Source organism: Pezoporus occidentalis, unplaced genomic scaffold, assembly GCF_034315485.1.
Source record: "Pezoporus occidentalis ecotype Australia unplaced genomic scaffold, CSIRO_AGI_Poc_V1 ctg24, whole genome shotgun sequence".
Taxonomy (NCBI): Eukaryota; Metazoa; Chordata; class Aves; order Psittaciformes; family Psittacidae; genus Pezoporus; species Pezoporus occidentalis.
This window is the reverse complement of record NW_026914285.1, coordinates 6787264-6808311: the sequence shown is the minus strand read 5'-3', so window position 1 is coordinate 6808311 and position 21048 is coordinate 6787264. Positions and strand designations below refer to the sequence as shown.

Genomic DNA, 21048 nt, shown 5'->3' with positions numbered 1-21048 from the left:
GCCTTGGGGGCAGCAGGATGCCTTGTACAACCTTTTGAAATGTCTTTCAAGCCTGTGATCTGAGCTCCGTTGGCTCAAAACAACCAGGCGTGTTTCGTGTAGGAGTTTAGCTGAGTCTTGATGGAAGCTGTAACCATATTTCTCTATAGCATGGCATTTCATTTGATTTCTTGTGTTACCCTGGTTAGTCATCTCTCATCTTAATTTTTCCTCCTCTCCTGACTTGCAAACCAGATTCTGCTTGGCGGATGGGGTGTATCATTACAAGAATTTGCCTTAGCAACCAGATAGGTTTCCAAAAATAGCTTATCCTGTCGTTTCAGAGCATCTCTGAACCTCAGGATGTTGTACTGCAATCTCTCTGAGCAGCTGAAGGCTGTCGTTTTGTTTCTTGTGGTCAGACAAACATAAACCGTGCCATGAGTGGACTTGACTTTGTGCACAGATTGATGCTATTTGAGACATGAGAGAAATTCCTGCAATGTTTACGAGCTGAAGAAAAATGCCTTTGAAGCCAAAGTATTTCTTATGTGTATCCATGTGTATGATTTTGTTTACAGTGTGTTATCTGAACAGTCATCTGCTCAGTGAGCACCTGATCTTGAAAGATGTGTAGTGCCTGGGTCGGCCATGCCAGGGTTGAAATTATCTACTTAAGTGGCTGCCCTTGGACCTTTTGCCTCTGGTACCTGGAGCAGCCTGGCAGCATGCTTCCTCGGCTGAGGAGTGCGATGGCCAGCTAATGAGGTCTTTCTCTTATGGCAACATGGGTACACAAGTCTCTGCTACTATTTGGGTTTTGTGCCAGGCAGCACTGGAAATATTTAAAGATACCTTTGGAGTGTGGCCATTTTCTTTTCCCTGTCTCTCTAGTTTAAGAAAATTCCAGTATTTGGGATATCGTTGCGTTTCCTTAGCGCAGGAGGAACATAAGAATATATGTGTTCAGCTGCTGATCATCATCTGCTGTGGCAATGCTTTTTGCAATGATTATCTTTTCATTGCTTTTGGAGGACATTACTGTGCCTGGTGTGTTGTTCCATTCTTGTTTCCTGATTATCAGCTTCAGTTCTCCAAATCCTTCCCTCTAGCCATCTCCTTTTTTTGCTATATTTAAAACTATCCCTTGCAGTTCATATATTTCTTTTAAAATCTTTCCCTAGATGTTTTTCTTCTTAGTGCAAACTCAGAATGAGGAATTTTAAATAACTTGAACTTGCATAGCTTTTAGTTGCAGTTGCGTTGAAAATGTAAATGCTCTTCTATAAGACCTGAAGAAATCAGAAATATCCTCACTATGCTTGGGTTTAAAACTCGATTTGATTCAGAGAGGGAGTAAAGAAGCCGCTCTGGACTTGAATGATGAATATTGCCTTGGCAGTGATCAGGAGGCTCAGCTGGAAAGTGGAAGCCGGAGTTCAGATTCCTTCTCTTCTTCCCAAGACATGTCTGATTCTTCCAGGTGAATGGCCATGGCGTGATGGGTCTTCTTGGATTTCTTTTCTCCTTTGAAAAGAAACTTTCATCCCTCAACTGAAAGACTCTTCATATAAAAAATATTTTTGCAGCTCTTGTTTCCTGGTATTGTTTTTGACAGTCACCTTCTTCTGTTGCTGGTTTGCCTGGAGGGGTGCAGCAACTCGAACCTGCAGGTGCAGCTCAGCCTGTGAGCAAAATTGATGAGTTTGACAATAAAACTCATTGCAATGTACATTTTGGGGGTGTGTGTGGGGAGCAATCATGGAATATAGAGTGCTGAAATACCAAGTATGAAGCTCTTTGTGCAGTCACAGAGCATATTTACTCCACAAATTTCTCCCTGTACTGTCTCCAGGGAGCAGCCGTGTTTTGAAGGGATGGTTTCTCTTGCCTGGGCTTGCTTGTGTGCTAAGGGAAATAGCTCTCAAAGTAACTTGGCTGTTTAAACAGCTTAGCCCTCATCTTGAAAGAGAAGAACAGGTGTGTTCAATGAAAAAATAAAATCCAGGCAAGATGTGCTAGATACCGGCTTCTATTTAGTGTCACATGAACCAGTATTATACTAAATCCATTTTTTGTCACGCCCATATGCCTCCTTTTGTGGCAGACTTTGCTGAAGAGTCAGCTGATTCTCTGGATGTTTTGCTGAGAGGCCTCTTTGGCTTTATCTGCTGAGAATCTTGAACATGAATTTCATGGTGCAAAAGGATGGCAGTGAGAAATGACATTACGGGCTTGGACCAAAGCCAAATGACATCCATGGAAAATTCTTAAACTTGTGTTGGTGGGCTCTCTATTGTGTCCAGAATGGCTTAATTTGTTTCATGTTGGCCTGTGTAAATAGCTTTTAGATGATACAAAGAATGATGATCTTATGCTCGTTTTTCTTTTCGGTATGATAGCTCTGGGTCAGAAGAGCATCTGCTGTTAGGAACTGAGGAAGGGAGACAAATGCATAGTACCCAAGGGCTTTGCTTCTGATTTGATCAAGCTGTACCATGCAAGCTTTTCTTACTTTTCTCTTTGCAAAATACCATATGCTTATCTATCTATCTATCTATCTATCTATCTATCTATCTATCTATCTATCTATCTATCAATATTTCTTTACAATACAGTTGTGACCTGTTAAAAAAAAAAACACTCAAAAACCAAAAACCCAACCCAGAACCCAGAAGCGAATTAAAACAGTGGCAGGTTATTCAGTTTGAATGAGTGATGACATGCAAGATATAGGTTCTCAGGGGCAAGAAGTTATGTAGATTGTTAGTATAGAAGATGAAGGATTGCTTAGATTAAAGTGGGATGCCAGACAGAAGCATTACACAAAGAGGGTTTTTTCATTATTTGCATTCTCTAGTGTATTCTATATTCTCTAGCGTATTCTTGCCAACTTCATTTCCAGAAGTTTATATACATTATCTGCTTTTCGTTCCAAACAATCTAACACTTATTACTAGTTTCATGAGTTGTTGTTTCAAGGGGGAAAAATCTGTACAAAGCTGCCTGTAGCTTTGAGTTCTGCTCTGGCACCATACCGTATAGAGTATATGCCATCTGCGTCAAAAAGGATGATTGAAAAATAAAAAATGATGCATATCAGCCAAGTCTTGGTTTTCTTTAAGTCATTTACGGTCATGAAAATCTTTCTGAAGAGTGTTCCTGAGGCTTCTCTGTTGGTAAGATGACTTTTAACCCTTAACCCCACAGTGGAGCGAGAAAGTGAGGCTCATGTTTTCAAAGTGGTAATGTTCATGTCGCTGCCCTGTAAGCTATTATGGCTGCAGGCATCTCCGATGCTTCCCGGGGACCTGTCCATCCCCACCCCTCCTGGAAAGCCCCTGTGCTCTGCCACTCAACATGCAGCGATGGAGATGGGATTCAGCCCTGGGAAGAATCGGTACAGTCAGGGCCAGGTTGTCCCTGAACCATGTAGCTCCATGGGGTCCTGGAGAACTACACCATCACCCGTGATAGCACCACGTATATGGGTCCTGGGTGAAGAAGGGCAGAGAAAGCAGTTACCCAGGTCACTCCTCTGCAGAAACTGAGGCATGGAGGAGCTCGTGCACATGTTTGTGAAGCAGCCTGAGAGGGTAAAGCTGGAATGTGGGGAGATGGAGGTGGGCATCTTCTGCACTGGGGAGTTTCTAGGGTCTCTTCCCAGCATCATTCCCCAAGATGAGGAGACTGTGCCAAAAATGAAATGAAAAGGAAATGTTCTAAGGCTTCGCAGAAAGAAATGTCTTGATGAGGAATTACTCTGCTTATAGGTTGTGTGCTTGCAGCCTTATAAATGATGGATGGAAAGACTGTATTGAACTTAATTAAAAATAAATAGAGGAATCACTGCAGTGCTGTAACTTTGTTTTCCATGCTCACCTCTTTCTTTTTTTGAATTATGCTTGATTGTTCCAATTGATTGCAATTGTGAGAGCTAATTTTAGTGCATAAATTTTATAATGGAAGACTGCCAAGTGTCTGTGTAATGGAGGATAACAACTGCACAGAATTTGGTACAGGGTATGCTTGTCTTCCTTTCTCCAACCTAGTGTTATTTGTATATTGCATATATATATATATATGGAAATATATGCCTATATATCTTCAGTTTTCTCAAAGAAGAAAATAGAACTAAATCCTCCTGTGAAAAGAGAGGAGCAATTCACAGACTGTGATGATTTTAAGGACAAGCTGAATTTAATACTGATGATAAAGTGATCATTGCCTTAGTTTTAGGACAAATACCAAAACCAACTGAGTTAATTTTTAAACTTTGCATGATGGAACAGAGGGTAAGCGGTGTTGTTCCAGTCTTAAACATATTGGATTTGTTTCCTAGCTGCTGAAGTTAAAAACCAGCATATGGGTATATAGATCTGGGCCCTTAGAAAATGTCATGGACGGTTTCGAAGGAGCCTGGTCCAATTTCCGTGAAGTTCAATGTCAGGACTTGCAGGGAGAGGAGGTTTAGTTGCCACAGGATAAAAATCAAAGATTTATTTCTGAGTGAGGTGTTAACTTGGGAATCAATGTTTCTACATGCAGATTTTCATATATCCTGGATTCAAGATAAAGTATATTTGGGGCTGTTTTGTAGGGCTTTCAGTCTTCCAGGTGCATTTGGCAGAAAAGGAAGAAGTCTGAAGGGGTAAAGAGGACTTGAAGAGTGCAGATGGGTTTGGGGTGTTTAAAGCTTTTTGGGTACTCAAATAACTAGGTGAGTTCTCTTGTAAGGTAAGGTACTAAAACTCATTGGAACTCATGTCGTTTTTCTCCCACAGGTTTTTGGTGTCTCCTCTCATTTGTTTTTCACACTGTGATTCCAGTTGCGATTTGTCTTACATGCTTGTTTAAAAACAAGTAACATTTTCAAGCACCCATTATACAAACATTTGTCTTGGTTATCCTTCCAGAGTTAGTCACAGATGTAAGTTTTGGCAAAGTTAGGGCTAAGAATGATGATAGGTGGAGAATCCACCTTCTTGAAACATCAGCTGGCTCTTTTGTGTTGGTTTTGGGCATTTTTAGTTCAGCCTGGTGCCATACGGGTTTTACTTAAGGACATAGCTTGTCCCTGCAAAAGCATCTTTAAAAAGGATAGAACAGTTTAAATATGCTCAAGAGAATTAATTAAAGTGCCTTTCAATTGGAAGGGAATGAGAGTTGGTTTCTTTTCCTCCCTCAAAACAAAGCTCCAGCATCGCGAAACATTTTGCATCAATTACAAAAGGAACTTCAGTACATTTTTCTAAAACAAGGAATGTGCCAACTGCATCTGCTAGGTGTGGGAGTGACATTTCAAAATCCCACTGACAGTCGCATTATCAAAGTAAACATCATCTCTCTCTTACTGGTGCTAGCTGAAGATCTCCCCACTTTTGGGGGGCAAAATTGTCCCTTTGAAAAATGCCGGAGGAAGGCACAATTACCTTTGGGTCTGAAACAGGACAGACCCTGCAATTCTCTACCATGGTAAAATTTGCTTCCTACAGGAAAGCAAACTTCAGGGCACCTTGTCCTTAACTACATCTCGGCCCATGCCAAGAGGGATTCCCAAATTTTGTTTGCCAGGTCTGTTTGGTAAAGACGCCTTGACTTCTTGGTGAGGCTGAAGAGGTAGCCACAGTACTCAGTGCTACCACCCTGATGTTGGTGGACCCGGTAGTGCAGTCAGTCCTTCTGCTCTTGCTGCCTGTGGCTGGACACTGGGGCTCAGCCTCCAGCCCACATGCCTGCGTCCAGTTTGTGCATAAGACATGGGTAGCTCCAGCCTCTTCAGGAGGCTGTTAAAATGGCTGTCAAACCCTCCACGTTTAAATGGCATTTTGACATAATCCAGCCCTCTTTGCCCTATGAAAGGGGACTGAAGAAAGGGAAAATTATGAAATATTTATTGAGCCGTGAGGACTTTCACTGTTGGTTTATATTTACAAGCTTGTTCAGGTGATAGGATAATAATACATTATGTAGCAGTGATGTTCCTCAGTCTTAAGCAGTCCTAATTATCTACTTACGTATATTATGGTTTTCTTTGGTAGATTTCTAGTTGCATTGCAGAAAATGGCCTTTGATGCCATATCTGCATTAATAGGAGTCAGCTGTGATTCTTTGAGGAGTAAAATGTTGCAGCAACTGTCACACTGTGGAGCTGCAGCAGAGCTGGGGAGAAGACCTCTGTAGTATGCTGTCAAGTGAGCAGTGCTGTTTCCCGTTCTAGTCTTTGTATGTTGTTGCAAAAAGATGACAGAATCATCGGATTGTGTAGGTTAGAAGAGCTTTGTGGTCCCACCTCCCTCTCAAAAAGCATTTACAAGCATTTTTGTATGTGTGTGTATGTGTATGAACAGTGATCTAGTGCAGAATCATAGAATAGTTAGGGTTGGAAAGGACCTTAAGATCATCTAGTTCCAACCCCCCTGCCATGGGCAGGATCATGCATGTTGCCACCTTGTTTGATGCTGTTGCACATGTTCTGAGAGGATTTATTTGCCACATTGGTCTGGAAGGGATGGGCTCACTCCTGTGAAAGCTCAGATCTCGCAGCCCTATCATATAGAAAGCAGCAACATGAACTGGAAGAAGGTGTCTTTGGAGAAACTGAAGCAAAGAGTGAGTCTGAAGGAAGAGAAAGGCTGCGCAGGCACAGAGAAAATAGTATTGGCAATGTAGCAAACAGCATCATAGAATGCCAAAGCTATGAACAAGATCAGGAGACAAACAGAGCAATAATGAAAGAGAGCTAGTGACACCAGAGGCTGATTTGAAGGCAAAGGTGGAAATACAAGCAGAGGGGAGGTTTCCCTCTTTGATCTATTTGATGTGTAGATTCATAGAAACTTGAGGACAGAGCAGTGGCGGTGATGATCATCTGCCTGTGTGGCTCTCCTTTGAGAGGGGATCTTCCAGAGGAACCTGTGAAAGCAAGTTCGTGTATGAGCTTGTTCAGCCAGGAGGCATTTCTGCAAGGGCTGCTTTTGCTCTTGAGAATCACTTGCAGAACAGAAGACAAAGGTAAAGACCCCGATCTAGTCTGTTCTTACACATAACAGCAGTCACGGCACATCACGTACTTCTCCCCGAGGCATGTGATGCTTCAGTTCAAGTTGTGGCGTATCTGAAGACATTCAGCTTCTTTCACCATGGCCTTGTCTGATGTCAGCCTGTCGTGACCCTGGACGAGCCCCTCCAGCACCGCGTTGCTTCTGTGTTGGAAACACGTGCTCGGTTTGGTGTACACGGTGTGCATGTGGTAATGCCAGCGCTAGCTGGAGGTTCTGCCATTCCGATGTGGTAGCAAGGCAGGGATCTGGCAAAGAAAGGGGTTTATGGCTGTTGCTGTCACTGTCTTGTTGCCCAGCACCTGTGCTGTGGTACTGCCTGGAGGCCCTCTCAGAGTGGGGCTGTGCAGGCGTGTGGCTGCAGGGGGAATGATGTTGGGAATCGTGATGGCTGTGGAGCCATGAGGAAGGCAGGCAGTGTGGGGAGAGCTGGGCCATAGGTGAAGCAGACAGTGAAGAGCTGGCACCTTGGGGAGGGGTGGAGGAGGGCATGAGGAAAGCAGACATGGCAGTGGCATGTGGCCAGCAGCCAGGCGAGGCAAGGACTGTATCTGCAGACTGATGTCTGGATTTAGGTATAGGCTGTGTTTTAAATAAAACCATTCAACATACACTCGATGGTTATTTTTTTCTCTTCTCCTGTGACTTTTATACACTCCTAAACTTTACAGTGTTTGAATACCACAGTGCAGTTAACAGTGCTGGGTGACCGGGGGGAAGCAGGGGAAGGAAGAGGGCATGGGGATCAGTGCTGCTTGGAGGAGGAGACAAAGGCTGGGATTGTAGGGTGGTGGGAATGTGCCAGATGAGAGAGGGAAAGGCAGAGGATGGGAAACGGATGTTGGAAGTGGTGGGTCAGAGGTGAGGGGCTGCTAAAGGCATATCTCATGTCCAGCTGTGGGGACACAGCAAAATAGCATGGTTAAAGGAGATCACCATGCTGCAAGAGTGGAGAGAAGATGCCGCTCAGCAGAATAGGCTGGGATTGTTCCTAGGTACCTCATAGCCTTTAACTAATTTTTGGTAGGGCAATGTTGTAGTGAAACTCTGGATTAGTTAATGGAAATGGCTCATTGTGGAGTGGGACGCTGTGGTTGCAGGACAAGGTCGGATGTTCCCCGCAGGTACTGCAGCCAAACCAGCAATTCGCCTTAGAGGCTGGTTGGGAAAAACACAGAAGCAACTGTTCTGAGCAGCGTTGGTGGTGTTGAGGGAGCATGGCTGGAGGTGCTTGCAGCTTGTTCCCTGTTTCTCTTGGCTTACTTTTCAGAGAAAAAATAAAAACATAAAGTTACTTTCTCGAGCATCTGGGTGGGTTTGGGTTTTTTTTTTCCTTAATGTTCCAGAGCTGAGTTGCTGTTGAAAGGGGCAGTGCTATCGCACCTCTTCATTTGCTGGGCCCTGTGTTCCTGCTGCCTTGCTTGTGTCTACCAGCACTTCCAGGCCACATGGCTAAAAAATGACGTGGTATCATCAGATGCACTTTTGGGCAGCCTGATTTGACTGACATGTGGGTGCAGCCATGCTCGAATGGCATGAACGAAGCATTGGGATTGTACAGCCCTGGGTTATGCTGTCCCTTTCATGGTCTTGGTTTGAACTAATAGTGAGAATGTACTCTAAGTGACATCTCCTGCCCTTCAGTTTTAGTATTACTGTCAATGTTTGGTTGGTGGTGTGCTACACTTTGTGGATCCCATTTGTCTTAATCCTTCCTTTCCTCTCAGTGTACGTTCCAGTTAGTGCTCCTTGAGCGGAGCTGCTGCAAGACAAGTCAAAAACATCTGCAAGTGTCACAGTTACATTAATGCATGTACATAAAGGGCAAGTTTCTCGAGAGCAGTGCCTGCTCCATGGTCTGTTCCTGGGCTACAGTGTCAGACCTGCTGAGAGCTGCTTATTTAGAAAGCTGGCTGATGTTCTCACGGAGATAGAGCTGTCTTGCTGGCGAATGCTGCATAGCCGGGGTTTAGACTTGCTTGTAATGACTAAACTATGAGTTGTCAAGAATGTGTTGGAGGTGTAATATGAGGAAAAAAATGGGATGAGGTAAGAGACAGGTCTTGGGCAAGAGCACAGAAGGGCATACCGCTGTGAGAGAGAGAGGGGATATCCCTGGCAGGTGAGTGGCAAAACAGCATTAAAACAGGGTTTCACTATTAGATGTAGAAGATGTTGATTCAAGAAATGTATACATATATCATGGAGGATAGGCCTGTAGGAACACTTGGAATAAATGAAACAGAAGTGTTACAGGTCTAACTATGTGAGAGGTGGGTGTGTTGTTGAGACATGGAGACACCTTCACGGTGGCTCAGTTTGCTGACAAAAGCAGTGAGTTGGCATGGATAGTGCTGGGTATGGGAAGGGCCATGGATGGCTGGTGGTGCCCATGAGGGAAGAATGTACGCGCAGTCTGGGGGGATCAGAAGCAGAAGAGAGCAGGACAGGATGATTTCTCCCTGCCCGTAGCTTGGTATGCTGGTGTGGTTTTACCCTGCCATCCCAGCCCCAAGTTCTAGGCAAGTCACTGAAATATAGAAGGTGGGTTTTACCATCTGTGCATGTGTCCATGTTTCTTGTTTTCCCATCATTTTGTCCTTTGCCTTCTCTGCTCTTGGGAGCTCCCCTTCTGACTGCTCTGCTCTAGATGGGCGTGTTGCCCTTTAGCGTGTTAGACTCTTACTGCCATCACTTCTGAAGTGACCCCAGTGCTTACGAGCGTGGCACAGGTTCCTTCAGCACTGTGCTCCTCAGGAGGTGATTGAATGGACCCCTGGATGGCACAAGTTGTCCTTTTGATAGCATTGCTTAGATGTGGGATGCTAGGGAGACAACATAACCAGCTCTTTCCACTGCAGTTCAGAGGGGTGGCTATTAAAAGCTGAACTAGAAGCTCGACAGAGTAGTGCGAGCTGCTTGATGGCTGCTTTTTTTCCAGATTTAAAGCAAGATAGGAGAAGCAGTTGGACATGACCTGTTCTATAGCCTGAGATAACTTCTGCACTGGCAGACATGGAAAGAGATAAAACAGTGGAGAGCTAAGATCTAAATCTCTTCTGTACAAATGCTAGGAGTATATGTAATTGGATTGTTGAATTGGAGTTACATGTTTTCGAGGATAAGTACTGTATGATGATACCATACTGTTACAGCCATTCTAAAAACAGAAAATAGGACTGGGGATTTACAGTAGTTGTTGGGGATGCTTGGGTTTCACTAGGACCTCTTGGAATAATGGAAGAGAAGAAAAGGCCTTTGCAGATAAGACAAAATGGATCCCTAAGAAAGCTGGAGCTGTTCTTGAGGGGAGTCTTGGGAGGAGAAAACAGGAGTGCTCTGACTTCAGTCTAGTCAAGTATCACAGATTTTTCTTACACAAAATATAAAAGTAAGGAAAATTTGTAGATCTTCTAGCCAAACTTTGGTTAATTTACATGGAAAAATTACATCTCTTTAAAAAATATTTCCATTTTTTCTTCGGTGGACCTTTCGAGAGACACATTAGAAACTGCATCCCAACTTCTATGTTAAATACGTATTATTGATGCTGTGGTTTTAAGCAAGCTAAACTTAGACGATGTCAGAACTGAGATTGTCTGCCTAATCTTAACTTGTTCACTTTACATGTGAGCATTTTGATGCATGGTTTAATTACAAGACACCTCCTGCATTGCCCGCAGCACCTCTGCTTCCTGGCAGGGCTGGCAGCAGCGGCACAAAATGAGGGGCTGCCTCCAACCCTGGTTTTGTTGCAAGAGGGACTTGATGATGGGGAAGAAGGCAGGCTTCTTGTTGCTGTTACTTTCTAGTTTGGAAAATCTGGGGTCTGCTTCTCCTGGGGACTTGTTGGCTTGAATGGATAAAAGTCTGGGCTCAGTCTGGCTCATGGTCTGCGCGTCAATCACTTGTTCTCTTCAGCCCCTATCCAGGTGAGGGAGAGAGGTGCTCCATGTCAGGGGGAGCTGTGTTTGTGGCAGACGTCTGGCTTTTGTGGAGCAGGAGAAGGATTTTGGCATGTGTGCTTATGAGAGTGTTTGGTGTGAGTGTGCCCAAGGAACTGGTGTGCACTGAGTGTGTGGCGACTGATGCACTCCAAAGCTGCTGCGGACCCGAATGCTGGACCGAGGCCAGCACAGCCTCTCCCTGGGGCTTTCCGCACCCCTCCGGAGGTGGTGGGAAATGGGGGAAGTGATGACCTGGCCCTGGGTATCGATGCAGATTTTAATCGAGCAGAGCGACAGTTCTGCCTGTCATTAGGATTCACGCCAGCAGGTTTGAAGACTTCCAAGCTGATATCCTTTGTGCATGTGTAGTAATGCAGATAAAATTTCCCACAAAGGTTGCTGACGTACTGCTGGTCCTGCCTGAACTCCTAATAGACACAGTCCCTCTCCTGCCAAGTCCTCCTTGCTTCACAGTGTGTGTGGGACATCCTATTTTTAGCTGAGTTTCTGCCTGTTTACAGGGAAAGCATTTCTTTATTGAAAACGGAGAGCAACAACCAGCACAAAATAAACAAGGCTTTTTGGTAAATGGCTGAATAACTTTGTCCTGGACCAGCAACCAGCGGGAGCCTCTCTTAGCTGACATAAAGATGGATCAGGACCTGGGTTGAATATTTGAACCTGCTGCCTAATGACTGATGAGAATTATGCTCCAGTCTCTGATCCAGCCTGGCCTTCTTTTGCCCTGGGGGGCATGGTGGCAGGCAGGCTGTGATGAGAAGCCTGCCAGCTTTATTTCTAGTTCAGCTGAAAGGATTGCTACTGTTTCTTGCTTTTTGTTGTGGTTGCTAATCCTGCAGGCAAGCTGTTTGTTCTGTTGTGTTCTCAGCATTTGTTTTTCATAGAGTCGTATCATCAATGAATGGTTTGGGTCAGAACGGACTCAGTTCCAACCCACTGCCATGGGCAGGGGCACCTTTCACTAGACCAGGTTGCTCCAAGCCCCGTCCAACCTGGCCTTGAACACTGCCAGGGATGGGGCAGCCACAGCTTCCCTGGACAACCTATTCCAGTATCTCACCACACTTACAGGGATGAACTCCTCCCTCATATCCAACCTAAATCTCCCCTCTTTCAGTTTAAAGCCATTACCCCTTGTCCAGTCACTACATGTCCTTGTATAAAAAGATTTATTGTAGGCCCCGTTAGGTACTGCAAGCTGCCATAACGTCTCCCCAGAGCCTTCTGTTCTCCAGGCTGAACAAGCCCAACTCCCTTAGCCTGTCTTCATAAGAGAGGTGCTCCAGCCCTCTCATCATCTTCATGGGCCTCCTCTGGACTCACTCCAACAGCTCTACGTCCCTCTTGTGTGGGAGGCCCCAGACCTGAATGCAGCACTGCAGGTGGGGTCTCTCAAGAGCAGAGTAAAGGGGGAGAATCATCTCCCTCAACCTGCTGGTCACGCTTCTTTTGATGCAGGCCAGGATTGGCTTTCTGGGCCATAAGCGCACACTGCTGGCTCATATTGAGCTTTTCATCAACCAGCACTCCCAAGTCCTTCTCATCAAGGCTGCTCTCAGTCCAGTCTCTGCCTTGGGATTGCCCTGACCCAGGTGTAGGACCTTGCATGTGGCCTTGTTGAGCTTCATGAGGCTGGCATTGGCCCACCTCTCCAGCCAGTCCAGGTCCCTCAGGATGGCATCCCTTCCCTCTAGCTTGTAGACCAAACTACACAGCTTGGTGTCATCAGCAAACTGGGTGAGGGAGCACACAATCCCACTACCCATTGTCAAAGATGTTAAGCAGCACCAGTCCTAACACTGACCCCTAAGGAATACTGCTGAGGACAGAAATACACTGTTCTCTGCTTTGACATTGAGCTGTTGACCTCAACTCTCTGTCTGCGGCCAACCAGCCAATTCCATATCCACGAAGTGATCCATCCACCAAATCCATGCTTCCCCAGTTTAGAGACAAGGATGCCGTGTGGACAGTGTTAAATGCCTTGCACAAGTCCAGGCAGATGACATCAGTTGCTTTTCTTTTCTCTACCAGTGCTGTAACCGCATCAGAGAAAGCTACCAAATATGTCAGGTACAATCTTGCCCTTAGTGAAGCCATACTGTAGTGATAGAAGAAGGGGTAACGGGTTAAAACTTAAACAGGGTAAGTTTAGATTGGATATAAGGAGGAAATTCTTTCTTGTTAGGGTGGTGAAGCACTGGAATGGGTTGCCCAGGGAGGTTGTGAATGCTCCATCCCTGGCAGTGTTCAAGGCCAGGTTGGACGAGGCCTAGGGTATTATGGTTTAGTGTGAGGTGTCCCTGCCCACGGCAGGGGGGTTGGAACTAGATGATCTTAAAGTCCTTTCCAACCCTAACTATTCTATGATTCTATGTTGGCTTGTCACCAATTACCCCTTTTTTGTCCATGTGCTGTTTCCATGAGGATCTGCTCCATGATCTTGCCAGGCACTGAGGTGAGACTGACTGGCCTGTAGTTCCTGGGTCATCCTTTTTTTTCCTTTTTAAAAATGGAGGGAAAAGTTCCCTCTTCCTATTAGTGGGAACTTCACCAGACTGCCACAACTTCTCAAATATGATGGACAGTGGCTTGGCCACTTCATCTGCCGGTTTCTTCAGGACCCACAGATGCATTTCATCAGGTCCCATGGACTTGTGCACCTTCACGTTCCTTAGATGGTCTCAAACCTGATCTTCTCCTACAGCAGGCAGTTCTTCATTTTCCCAGTCCTTGCCTTTGCCTTCTGTGAATTGGTGTGGCTGGAGCACTTGCCAGTGAAGACCAAGACAAAAAAAATCTTTGAGTAACTCAGCCTTCTCTATGTCCTGGGTGATCAGGTCTCCCCTTTCCTTCTGGACAGGGCCCATATTTTCTGAGCAACCCTGAGCTGTTGCATGGGGCAGTGCAGCACGATTCAGGCCGTTTGCTCTTGGCAGCTCCTCGTCTCTTTTTCTCCTGCATTGCTGTTTTGACCACTGCTGGTATATTGTCAACTAGTGAAAGACCATTCACGTTGAATTATGGATGCATAAAACAGTGGCAGGCTTTTAATTGGGCAGCTATTCAGAAAGCAGGTGCTTCCTCTCAGGGTTTAAGTTACCAGACTCATCAGGGCATTTCAACTTCTTGCATTTTAAATTCCCTGATCCGAAAGAACAAAGTCATTTTCTCAGCTTTGGAGGCTGACATCTGCTTACAAGGATTAAGCGTGTTCCTGTAACAGCGGGCACAGATTTTGTTTGTGGGAGGGTATATATTGAAGAGAGTATTAAACCCTGGTACAGGTTCCTGGACTGGACTGGAAATTGCTTTGCAGGTTTGGAGGGAGGCACGTTGGAGCTTGCTTATTTATTTGGGAAATGTCTGATGATGTTACATCATCTGCAGCACTTAGAGCCTGCAAGAGTTCTGAAAGGCCTCGGTGCATTGTGGTGGGTTGAACCTCAGCAGGAAGCTCTCTTCTTCCTTTTTTTTTTTATTGTGGTCATACAACCATTTTAAATAATGAGCCATCATCAGCAAACTCTCTCCCTCCCACAAACCCATGTTTTGAGGTGATGTGAAGACAGTTGGTCAGGAAGAAGGGCCATAGAAAATCTCAGTTGGATTGTTCTCAGGGTGTCATTAATCGACTCACGTTTCCAGTCTCTGAACATCACGCAGTAGTGATATTTGCTGGGGATGTGTGACCTTTTGTTGCTTTAGTTGGATGGGCATTCTAGAGTTTTAGTTTTTAAAAGCATTCTGTTCTACTGTCTTAAAACCTGTTTATCATTTTGCGAGACCCAGACTAAACCAAGTTTGGCCCCCAAGCATAATTCTGCTGACAGCATGCAACTGGGAGCCAAGCTTTTCATAAAATTTAAGATCAATAGAAATGGTACAATTAGCTAAGCCCAAGTCCAGTGGAAAGAGTTGCTTTTAAACAAATAAATGTTCCCTGCAGGACTGGCAGCCCCAGATAATGCAGCCCAGAGTGCCTGGAGCTGACCAGCTGCAAACCAAAGGGAAACGGACTTAATTGGGTTTTGTGGCTCTGGCAAGATATAAACAGCAGCAAATAGTGAGAAGCAAGTTGGATTTGAATTGTTTTCTCCCTACATTAATAGGTCGAGGTGATGTTAGTAATAAAAGTCTGGCCAGCTCTTTGGCTGCCAGTTTGGCAGAGGGCTGTTGCAGGTAATGAGGGTCATGCAGATTAACACCAGCTGTGTGCATCTGGCTTGATGTTTGAAGTTGACCTGTTAATCTTTCTGTTCCATTCCAGAAGCTACGAGGGACAACAAATGCTTTCCTACCTTCCTACTCACTCCTGTAACGCCCTCATGTGAGTAACAACCATCACAGTTTTGGTAAAGACTTTTATTGTTGTATCTGTTTGCAGTTCCTGCCCACCCTCCTCCTGCTCTGCTTACTTGTCCTTTCCTTTCTCTGTCCTAGGGCAATGCTCCGTTCCCTGCAGAAGAGAACGCATGGTCTCTTAGAAATAAAAATGTTTAAGGCTTCTTTGAAGCACACAATGTAATACATAGTGAAATGTTTATCTGAAAAACTGGGTCAGCAGCTGCATGTTTTATCAAAGAATGTATATTCAGAAATGTTTATAGAAACATGACAGCACTAAATCTGGGTAGTTGGTCACTAATCTTTGCAAAGATATGAAATTGATTACATAAAAAAAAATTCTCCTGAGGCACCCTGTTACTTATAGTATATGTATGACCCAGGCTTTGAAAGACTCCTCTCCTGCCCTTATTCTTCTTCACACTTTGCCATGTGGTCACTCCAAATCACTGCCAGCTGGCCTATTTGTCATGTGTGTTTGTTTGTGCTGCTTCTAATTTTTGCCCTTTCAAAGAGACAGACAAAATCTGTGGTTTATGCAAATCTTCGAATTTGCAGCCAGCCTAATAGTGGGAAGGAAAAATACAGGGAGTTTAAACAGCAGAAGGGAACAGGTTCTGTTCTTTAGTGCCTCACTATTGACCACAGAACCTAGCATACCTATAAATGAGTTGAAGTCTTGCCTGTTGTGTTTGAGGTTTTCTTACCTCCATGTGGCCTTCTATCTACCCTTATTTCAGACATCAGGTTAGGTTCCTTCTGATGTGTTTTCAGCTTGACGAATATGATTTGTTCTGTTTGTTCCAGGGTCAATTGTTTTGTTTTGTTTTGTTTTCAACTGAGTGGTTTTGTAGTGTGATACCTTAATAGAGACGAAAACAGAACAAAAAAATGGATTTTAAAACGTGTCAGTGCTGTAGAGAAAGAAGGATGAAACTGAAAGAGTGATATATCATCAAACTGAATGCACCAGTGTGCGAGTACGTGGCAGAATAGTCAGTTTGCAGAAAATGATAGTGAATTTGGGTGATATTTCCAGTTTCCCTAGAGTGAAAGCACATACAGTTTACAATGGATAATGAAATATTATGGGTTTTATGTCTAATATGTTAATTCTGCCAGTGCAGTAATCCCGAGGTTCCAATCCACCACAAGGCTGACATTTATGTAATAGAGAATCAGAGATATTTACTGAGAATATAGACTGAGAGTGCATTTTAAAAAAAGAGAAAAATGTGAAAGGTCTCCACTCTCTTCCCTTCTCTCCCATTCCATTGTATCAAATATTGACTAATGTCAATAGGAGCTGTTGCTCCTTTCACAGGTGATCCACAAGTTAATTCCTCCTTTTTTTTTTGTGTGTGTGGGGGAAGAGGAATATCATCTGTGATGTTTTTGTGCTGTGCTTGTATATGGCTTGGGTTTTGCAAGAGCAAGTCTTCAATACTTCCAGCTTGGGGCATCGTGCCTTGTCACACAACTGTAAGTGGTAAGAGGCATGGCTCTGAACTTGAGCTATCCTTTTCATCAGGGCCATGTGTTCCTCCTCCCCTCCTTGCAGTGGCACTGGTGCTTTCCTCATTGCAAGTTCAGGGTGCCAAAATGGCCAGAAAATATGAATGTGGGGTTTTTGGCCAGCTGTGTTTTGTGAACCAGGGTGCTAAAAGAGGGCTGGTGGCTTATTGGAGGTGGAAACGCATAGGCAGGACACGGCAACCCTGATGTGCAGTAGTTTAAGTGGGGCAAGGAGGAGCAGGGATGGAGGCAATGTTGGCCCAGGATGCTGTTAGCCAACTCAGTGCCTGTTCGGGTAAAGATGTGTCACCATTCATACCTCTAAGCTTGATGATCAACTTTTGGCAGGTACTGGAGCTCTGGTTAAAACCAAGGGTGAGTTTAATGTGTCTGAAGTCAGCCCTGTGGCTAAGTCTTTTGCTGAGGAATGATGGTCTGTTTCCAGGGCTGACTGAAAGGCTTTGCTGCATGTTGCTTAATGAGAGCAAAAAGAAGAAGTGGAGGTCGTGGACAATCTATGGAACACAGCTTCAACAGCATTTCCTATTGTGCAGAGCCATTTTTTCCTTAGATCATCAGCAATGTCACTTGGAAGCTTTGACATAGAGGAGAAAACCTCTCTTGCAGGCTGGTGCTTCCTACCACCATCTGCAGTCTTACCTTGCCAATGCTTTAGGACAATTTATTCTAGCGCTGAGAAGCCGACCACTTCCCAGTGCTTTTGGACTCTGCTGAAAGTTGATTGAAGAGAGGGACAGTTTAATGAAACATTCTGCAAAGCTCAGACCTCTCCACAATATGCTTTGGACCAGTCCCTCCTGATTCTCCTGGTGTTACCTGGAGGTTTCAAGCACTGAGCCTATCACAAGCCCCTCCTGCATGTGAGGGGCTGCTACTTGTTCTGTGGCACTCACATCCTCTGCCTGCTTCTAACATGAGTGTCTCTGTGAGTGCTTTAGCGCATCCTGCTTCTGAACTGTGCATCTGCCTGCAGTGAGTAATTTCTCAAGTGTTGTTACTGTGTGAATGTGCAATGACTAGGAGGTCTGCCCCTCCATTTCCTTCTTCTGGAGCATGGACAGCTGTCGCTCCCTGCTCTTTGGTCTCTGTCTTTCTGCATCATTTGACTGTGTCATTTTTGAGGAGGTTTGAGGAGAAAGGAGGTGTCTTGGAACCTGTTTAAGTCTCTCGTGGCCTCAATAAGCCATGTCATTAGGATTCTTCATTCTAAACCCCAGTCACAGAGGGATATTCTTGATTATCCTTCCTTCCCTGCTATGGGGTTGTGCTTTCTTTGCTGTGGATTTCAGAGCTTCTTTACCTGTGTCCTGCAAAATGATGTCCCAGGAGATACCTGCCTTAAGGACCAGCCAGACATCCATGCTTAGAGTGGGGTGAAGAGTGAAGAAGACGAGGCAACTCCCTGGAGAAGCTCTGGATCACCTGTGCTGTAGGATCATCTAATGTGAAGAGTGCAGGAGACCTGAGGCCTTCTTTGTTTTTTATTCTGCTTTTGCAGGAGTCGCTCCAGGACTTTCATCTATGACTGATGTAGGAGGCTCCCTTTTCCTGCAGCCAACCATGTCATTAGAATGGGTGGGGGGATTGATGCTCACACTGTCTGTGCTGGCCCAGCTTCAGCTGGCCTGACCTAAGCTGGCCTCCAAATAACTCAGCTGGTTTTTGCTGAACCCCAAGATGTGGAACATGGTTATTTAAGTTTGAAGAGTTCTCTTATCTCCTGAGTGCGGCTATAGCGGGGGAAGTTATAAAAGCAATTTCTTCAAGTTACGGAGTGCAGCATTCCTAACATACTTAAGCATGCAATCCCTGATTAGTGGTTTTGTGCAATTAATGCATCTGAACTATTTCATTGCTCTACAACATATTTCTCTGGCATTGCCCTATTTACTGCCACTTTAATACATAGCCATTGTTGGTTATACCGTGCAGCTATCCCACTGTGTGTTGATCATAGGGTTTCTTGTGTGTGTGTAGGAATAGAACAAGGGAGAAATAACTTTGATCACATGGACTTAGGCAGAGAAGGGTCTGCCCTGATATACTGATATCTCTTAGAGCTTCTTACAGTTGGAACAGTGACAGCAGGCAGCATTGGAGTATGCCTCCCAAATGTTGTGTTTAATCACAAATCAGGCTTTAATGTTCAAGTAACAGATGAATACTGAAAAGCTTCATAAGAAATAAAAGGAACAGGAAGGACTTTAAAGGAGGGGAGAGTACAGATGTGGAAAATTAATCACCAGTTCTAGAACTATCATGATCTTCAGAGTACATACAAGGCTTTTGCCAGTAAAAGAGACGAGGTCTCTGCCCTTGAGCAGTTAATCTGAGCTGTTTGTCTTAGGGATTGCTCAGAGAAATTATGCATCTCTGAGTGTTCAAAACCACATTTGTGCAGGTATAAAGGCAATGGCAGTAGAAGCTTCAGGCTCAGGTCAGACCTTAATGCAGGTCTTCCAAAGGTGAGCCTGTAACACTATGAATGCGTACCAAGGTATGTATTGTGTCTCAGAATTGCCACTGGTTTGCAAATATTCAGGCTCACAAACCAGGGCCATTGGGTATCACAAACCATATATTCTATGTCTGCTTTGTCTGTAACGAGCTGTGGTCTTCTTCCAAATAGTAATTTAGAACAACATTTAGAGACACTTTATTTTCTTCTAAATTTACTGATGTCAAAGATTTCAGACTGCAATTCAGAGAAGATACTTCCAGTTGCTTCATGCTTTCCTCCTGCTCTTGTTCTGCATCTCCTTTCCCTGCCTGCTAACCATGAAAAAGAGCCAGCTTTTAAACAGCATTTCCTGGTCATGCTTCTCAGTTTCTTGTTCCCTTAATAAAGGGAGTCTGAACAGTTTCCTGTAATTTTAATGCTTTTCAGAGCAAAATGCACCAGTGGCATTTCTCAGTACTGTCCTATCTTAGCATGCCTATGCCACACTTTGCTTTTGGCCTCCAAGCTATATCCAGAAATACCTGAATTTGTTCAGTTGTAGGTTGTGAATGAGGTTGTAGATAGAGCTGTGCTCTGCAGAATGCTATGGACTCACAGTATCCTGCTGCCACTGGGGAGTACTATAAAGCCCTATTGGAAGTCAGTGGTTTTCAGGTTTGCTGGTGAAACCACTTCCATGAGTGCCTCTGCCATTTCGGCCCTTGCTGTCATATGGTTTAACAGAGACCTGTTTGTTTAAATGTGTTTTCAGCTCTGCATGACTGAAAAGGCTTGGGGGTGCTGTGGTGGCCCTAAAGCTATGTACCTAGGTTGGTAGGCACATATGGCAGGCAGTGTGGAAGGAGGCAGGATTCAGCCACTCCAGTCATGGATATGGCTTGGCTGGATCAAACTATTCCATGAACCGTGAAGAGGCTGCAAGGCTGGTGGACCCAATGCTCATCTCCTCTTGACGTGGAGTTTTGCCTTCTCTGCCAGGCATGGTCTTGGGCATTTGATTGATAAGTGTTTGGAGAGTGTCCCTGAGGCTGGGGTCAATGCATCAGAGTCTCTCAGGTGTGAAGGGATGTGTGGGGGTCTCCAGTCCAGCCCTTTGCCCAAAGCAGGGCCAGTTCTGGGATCAGACTAGGGTGCTCAGGGCTTTTCACCTTGTTCTTGGAAACCTCCAAGGATGAAGCCTGAACAGCCTCACTGGAAAACGTGATCCCATTTCACTTTTCACCTTGAGCATCTTCATGGTGAAGATCTCCATATATCCTGACAGAACTGCTGGTGATTCAGTTTGTGTTACGCAGTGTACCCAGACTTGGCATGGGCACCACCAGTATGGATGCTTGACAGAGACCGTAGACGGATACAAACTGTGTCTTGAAATTAAAGGGTTGTTTATTGTGAGGAGCACAGCATAGGCAAAAGTAGATGGAAATATAGATGGAATATGAGAAGCTGTGTTATGGCAGTGAATGAGTGGAGTATAAGCAGGAAAAGTAGAACACCAGCATACATTTTCTGTAAAATCTTTCAATTAAATAACTCTATGTGTGTTTTTAAAAGGGAAAAAAGAAATCTGGCTAGAACAAGTTAATGGAAAAGGAGAAGAAGGAAAGCACTGAGATACAAAACAGACATCCCTATCTCCTTCAGTCTCTGTGAGACCTCCCGCGGATGGCAAGTCCAGTTGTGCCAGCCCTCTCCG

At 44.7% G+C, this 21048-nt stretch overlaps 1 protein-coding gene across 6 annotated transcripts in view; it reads left to right on the top strand.

Moving 5' to 3' along the window:
- The window catches only part of TIAM1 (TIAM Rac1 associated GEF 1), a 193021-nt gene that overhangs the window by 44717 nt on the left and 127256 nt on the right, over nt 1–21048 (top strand). For 4 of the 6 annotated variants that reach the window (XM_062622185.1, XM_062622179.1, XM_062622184.1 and 1 more), the window contains one exon: nt 15279–15338. The exons of the other annotated variants lie outside the window; for them this stretch is intronic. The gene's annotated coding sequence lies outside the window, so the exon portion shown is untranslated. The remainder of the gene's footprint in view (nt 1–15278; nt 15339–21048) is intronic. 6 annotated transcript variants of the gene reach the window in all.